This window comes from Nicotiana sylvestris, chromosome 4, assembly GCF_000393655.2.
Source record: "Nicotiana sylvestris chromosome 4, ASM39365v2, whole genome shotgun sequence".
Classification (NCBI taxonomy): Eukaryota; Viridiplantae; Streptophyta; class Magnoliopsida; order Solanales; family Solanaceae; genus Nicotiana; species Nicotiana sylvestris.
In genome coordinates this window covers 153,548,632-153,555,877 of record NC_091060.1, presented here as the reverse complement: position 1 = coordinate 153,555,877, position 7,246 = coordinate 153,548,632, and positions in this window count along the sequence as shown.

Below are 7,246 nucleotides of genomic sequence, written 5' to 3'. Positions count from 1 at the left end.
CTCGGAATTCGATGATTCTTGTTCCTATGAGTCACAAATAATGATACGAACATAGTCCTTCAATCAAAACTCAATTCGGAGCTCGTTTTCTCAGTGTGATATCCATTTCGCTCGTTAAACAATTAACTCATGTTTCGCATCAAAAACCCAATCGCGACTTGATGAAATTAGACAAAACTTTCCAGATCACTTCTATAATTCATTATTTAAATTCTGGAAATCTCGAAATAAAATTTTGATCTCTAGAACTAAAAATAGACCTTTGGATCATTACATGCTTATGCTCAAACGGTAAAAATCTTCCAAAAACTCTTTCAAAACTTATCCGAGCCTCATGGGACCCCGACCAAATATGCCAACATAATTCATAACATTATTCAAACCTCTTACAATCATCAAAACAGCTCAAATAATATCAAATTACCCAAAACTCATCGAATTCAAGCCTAATTTTCTAAAAACTTCCGAAATACACTTTCGATCAATAACCCGACCAAACCACGTACGAATGACCTGAAATTTTGCACACATATCCCAAATCACCTAACGAAGCTACAACAACTCTCGGAATTCCATTCCGACTCTCGGATCAAAATCTCACCTATCAACCGGAATTCGCCAAAATACTAACTTCGCCAATTCAAGCATAATTCTACACCGGACCTCCAAAATTACTTCCGATCACACTCCTAAATCACAAATCATCCCCCTAAGCTAACTGAATCATCAGGATTCAAATCTGAGCCCTCTAACACATAAGTCAACGTCCGGTTGACTTTTCCAAAACAAACCTTCCTTAAAGAGACTAAGTGTCTCATTTCCTACTAAAATCAATCCAAATAAACTTGTTCACACCCAACACTGATAATGAAGCATAAAGAAATAGGAAATGGGGAAAACGGGGCGGTAACTCACGAGACGACGGGTCGGGTCGTCACATCCTCCCCAACTTAAACAAACGCTCGTCCTCGAGCGTACCCAGAGTTGTCCTAGAAGCCCACCAATAGCTGAACGACCTTACCAAGAATATACCCGTGGGTGATCCCACACTGCCCTATCTCGCATAGGTCCAATAACACAACATAGCTGAAATTTCACAATCCATCTAGACCATAAACCATAGAACCACACTGCACATTCCGAAATCATACACAAGATTAGAACTTCATATCCATACTCAGAATAAGCCCGAACCAGCTGTAATAACCCATACCTGCAACATCAGGTGCAATTATCTGATATACCACATAACTCAAACACTCGAAACGATAATTTCTATTCACAGTAGCTGCACATAATAATCGAATATCGATAGGAAACCTCTTAACAACTAAAGCCTCATTCCAACACTTTCACATACTGCCAATGATAAAGGAAACACGTAATAAATCATAACCATTTCCTATGTCAACCATTCATGAAGTCATTTCTCTCCTGGTAATTACCATAGCAAATTTTGAACTGAACCTCAATATTTACCCATCACACATACTGAAATCGAATCTGTTCGCATTCATTAATGATTTCAACGATCTCTTCTAACCAAACACATTACTCTGGTGACATGACACATCAATACATGCCTAAGCCACAACTTGCATAATACGTACACCAATAAGAAATGGTCCGAACATACTCAATTCATGAAAATGACTCAACTGAGAGAGTTGTACCTCAAACTCACCAGTACTGCCACAACACAAGGCTGAGACCCTGTCTCACATCATAGAAATAGGACACACAAATTTGACCCGCAATTTCATGTTTCCACACAGCTTTGCTGCAACGCGCGTTCCTATCCAAATACTAGTCCACAGGAAACACCTCAAGTCACTATGCTTGAAATCGACAACCATGCTCAATTGATGTCTGGAGCCAAAGCAAATCATTACACCCATGGTGAAACAAATAACACACACCACGCAAACCTGATAAAACATAACCGGTACGTTATTCACCGAGCAACACCCAATTACTCATCCTGCTCGACTTCCACTATTACAACTCCTATCGGAGCCAGACGATCCGGTGCCCGGCACCAAATTAATACCAAAGTCAACAACCTCGCCCGGTGACATGCCTAGCCATATGAAACTCATATGAAAAGTCCCCCAACACCGGAACTGAATTAATGATAGCAACCTTTGCATTGACATCCATCACGAATGCCCAATTAAGAAAGCAATCCTTCCCAACCGTCCGCTGGTCCTTTGAAATATAAACCACTCTGCTAGAACATAATCCAACGCACTCCATCACTCAACCCGTGGCATTTTCGGTATTGCCCGTAGCGCAATAGTTCATAATCACTCAACACTAAGACAACTAGTCTGAATTCCGGCATCACATCATAAATCTAACATAGCAGCAAACAAAGATCCACTCGAGCCTCCAAATCCCGATTGCCGCTAAACGGTGCCGAATACACACGATCCACCACCACAACCTAGCCTGTACATGAGAACTCCCAGTCTCCAACTCCATATGGCACACAAATCATCATACATGATTCCAGTTTCCACCATGTGAATACATGCACACCTTTGATACCCAATCATTCCACGACAGATACTCAAAATTTTCCTGTGCTACCAAGCAAACCCGAATACCACCAGTGGACCCACCAAGAACATGCTGCAATACTACTAAAATATCATCAGTTTAATCACATTACCTTTTTCTGAGACATATACTCTCGTCAAATCACTTCCAATTAGCAATACCATTTCCTTAATCATCTGAAGATCATTCACCCTAATCATCTGAAGCTCATTTCTCTAATCACCTAAAGCTGCACGTACTGCCTAAGAATGTTATGAGTTTCCATTCAGAGCTGAATCATAACCTTACACACGCATATCTCAATCTTTCACAACATATCGCATATACCATATCATCCTAAGGTAACATGAAGACTTCACCTCCCTTCCGAACCATGAACGTTTACGTACTCAACTAGTCAAGAACTTCCATTGATCCCATCTAGAAGAAAAATCATTACACATCCCATGCTCTGCATGACATACATAGGTATTGTTCAAATTCTTACAATACCGACACGACGGATGAGATCTGTATAAATTCATAACACTGCCGAATCAACAATTCATTGGGTCTATACTTCTGGCAAGAACTATCACCTCATTATGAACCAAACAATGGTCTTAGCCTCTTAATTTACTTCATATACTCAGATTGCACTAATCTCGAATTCAATGATCTCGTCTCACCCATTACGAACTGCTCAGGCAATAAGCCACCCCAGACATAATCAAAAGCCGCATATGATGCCCTAATATGCTAATAGGCTACCAATTCGAACGCGATACAAAAAAGAAAACGAACTCTGGAAGGAATTACCAATCCCACACACTAATACGGACTTTCCTTAGAAAACAGGAAGCAAGGCATACAAAATAGCATATAGAAAACTATACTCAACATCACACTGTTGCGGCGTGCAACCCGATCCAGATAACATACCCATGGCGGCGTGCCACCCGATCCACACAGATCTCATATAAAGAGATGCACATCTAGCCAAATTTGCTCATTACAAAAAAATACTGAGTATCGGTCGTAAGCATGCTAAGTGCATAATAATATCTCTGAGTAGCATTATAATCTACAAAACCCAAGCACAACTGAGGTGCGATGTACAATCTGAATTTCAAGAGCCAAGATGCTCATATAATGTCATTCCTACGCGGATTCTCAACACATAGCAATTTCTCAAGCCGTCTCACAACTCACACTGTGCAATGCATCACTACGCGAAATATCTGACAACGAAACATCAACCTAACTACTCCTCCATGAGGACCGCGTTACTAAAATGCACACATCTGGCCTGATATAGAGCCATTATTCACAGTAAATCTATCCACCGACTTCAAGCTGATTCTGATCACACTGAACTACTCTGATAACCTTTCAAAGGTCCATAATAACTCCCATTTTTCTCATAACACACAAGAAAAACCATCGCAATCGGAGTAATCCTCCCCAGTTCACAACCCAATATTCCAAGTGCCCTCAAGGCATGAATCTTCAATTTAACGACACCATCACAAACTTCATACTTGGTTTACATCTAATCAATCAAGTGATCACATGCCACACTTATATAATCTTCCCGTGGGACACACTCCCACAACCTACCACAACAATATCTGGAGCGTACCTCCAAACCACCGGTCGCACTAACGCTGAAGAGCGATCAAGAATCATTAACCAGGATGCAAAACCCTTTTTACAAAACACCGATCTTAGGTGACGCTGAAGAAAATACCAACTTACCATAAACATCGAAACTTATCTCCTGCTCATCCGAGCTCATGACATCTTGTCAAAAAATTTCCTTCACTCGTGCCATTCTCGGCCCAATTTCCACAACCAGAACTGATTCACCAGCATGCATCAAATCGGAACTAACATAGTACATAACCGCACAATCCGCTAACCAATAGCAAGCTCCCCAACTTGGCTCGAAGCCATGAATCACAACACACTATACTCATAACGCATATACTTCATTGTTGCCTCAATACCATAGTGAGGTTAAACTCAAATCCTCTGTAAGCTTGTGTAAACACATTTCATCTAGTACTTCAACTCTTTGGCAATCTCGCAACAGTTAAACTCACTCTCTTAAGTGAACCAAAAATTTCAAACTTCAACACTTACAATTCATTTGCACATGAGATCTTCTGTCATTCACATGAGGATCACACCGCCTCAGCACACTTCGCGGGAGATAACCCACCTACTTCGCCTCAATATAACATTTTCGTATACCTTCCACCACCATAAGCATTACGCAGTCAGTTGATCTTCCTGAGTCTATACTCCTACCGCAACATGAAATTTACTTCACTCCCAACTAGGAGTCATGAAAAGATTCTTCAAACGCCCATAACTCAGACTATAACTTGAATCAAGATAGACTTCAAGCATCTACTAATTCTTCCATCATTCAACAGACCCCTTTCTCATCGCTTCCAATTCATATGGATACGCCTCGTAGCACTAACATACTCCTCACATAGCCATAGCCGTCACTTCCACTAACGGGGACACTACCGAACATATAAGTTTAAAACACTTACTCACACAATCAGCACCTCGGCGCTCCAGCCATAGGAAAAGATCCAACCTCAAGTCATTCAGACTGGCTCACCATAAACTCACAGAGATTACACATCGCCCCTCGATCGGGGAATCACAAGCCATCGAGGAACATCTGATACTGAGCGCTCATGCGCGCATACGAACGTGTGGAAGGAATTTCAAAAGTTTCTTTTCAAGATGAATCAAGGACACACGATAAGAATTAAAGAATGTGAAGTTTTCCTAAAGGTTCTGCAGCCTCTCGAGGATAAATACAGACGTCTCCGTACCGATCCGCGAGACTCTACTAAACCGGCTCATGACTCGCGAGACCAAGTAACCTAGGCTCTGATACCAACTTGTCACGACCCCAACCCCGGTCATGATGGCGCCCAACACACTGCTAGGCAAGCCCGACCATTCAACAACATTATCCCAAATTCTTATTCAGGTTATAGATAAATATCACAGAAAATTTACTAAGTCATCACTTTCAAGTGTATAATTAATAATAAAACCTGCGAAAATTCAACTAAAATACCACACCATAGCCCAATAGAATCTGGTGTCACGAATATGAGCCTCTAATAAAGAATATCTACCTATTACAAGTCTGTCTAGGAAAAATGCGGAATAAAAGATAGAGATAGAGGGGAGAGATCAAGGCTGCGAACGCCATGCAGCTACCTCAATACTCTCGGATACTGCTGCTCAGCTAAACAAATCCTCACTCAGCCTGTGGTGTACCTGGATCTGCACGCAAGGTGCATGGAGTAATGTGAGTACTCCGACCCAGTGAGTAATAAACATAAATAAAGGCTGAGAATAAGAAATTGTGGAAAAATACAAAGTAAACTATAACTGGCAGTTTAGAAAAACAAATAGTGAAGCAACAAGTCAATTAAATCAGAGTACCAAATACTGAGACAGGTATAACATATAAAAACAAATGCATGAGTGCAATGCAATGCATATGATGGTACACTCTATGCATGAGTGCAATGCAATGCATATGATGGTACTCTCTAGTACCCACTATGGCGTGCAGCCCGAGCCATCCATTTTATTTATCGTCGACGGCGCTCACTGGGGTGTGTACAGACTCCGAAGGGGCTCCTACAGCCCAAGCGCAATATAGAGCCATCTCGTGGCATCAAATCTAGGCCCTCGACCTCATATCAATATCAGTATAATCACCCAGGCTCTCGTCCTCAATATCAATGTAATCAACCAGGCTCTCGGCCTCAATATCAATATAACACTGCTGCGGCGCGCTGCCCGATCCATGCTCAGTCCAGAAATCATCATAATCCCCTTGGGCATTTGTAAAACAGTAGTTCCCAGCCCGAAATATCATTTAAAAATATCATTTAAGTTTTCAAATCTTAGAAAGATGGCTGAGTTTGCAAAACAGTATTTAAAAACCTTGGACTAAGATCAAATGATATGCATGTATGCGAAAACAGTGATGTCAATCCCTGAAGGATTCAAATAATTGGCAAGAAGCCCAAATGTAACAGTTAAATCCAAGTAAGGATGATTCTCAATTTAGTTCAAGTAGAAAACACGGTAAAAATATCTCTCGGGACGGACCAAGTCACAACCTCCAATGGTGCTCTACCCCACGCCCGTTATCCGGCGTGCAAGTCACCTCAATATAGCGTTACGATGTGAAATTCCGGGGTTTTAAACCCTCAGGACACCATTTACATCAATTACTCACCTCAAACCGGCCAAAGCTCTAGCTCGCTATGCCCTTGCTTCTCAAATTAGCCACCTCGTGCGACAAATCTACCCAAAATCACAATGAATATGTCGCATTATGCTAAAGGGATAATACCAAATCGAAAACACTCGAAAAATATCAAAATTCACGAATTTGACAAAACCCGAGCCCCGGTTACTATTCACACGCGGTTACTGTTCATGCTGCTAAAAAATTACAGCAACAACCAAAAAAATTGCAGCTTTTTTTTCGTTTCACTAAAATGGCTCTAACTCCATCATACAAACTCGGAATTCGATGATTCTTATTCCTATGAGTCACAAATAATGATACGAACATAGTCCTTCAATCGAAACTCAATTCGAAGCTCGTTTGCTCAGTGTGATATCCATTTCGCTCGTTAAACAATTA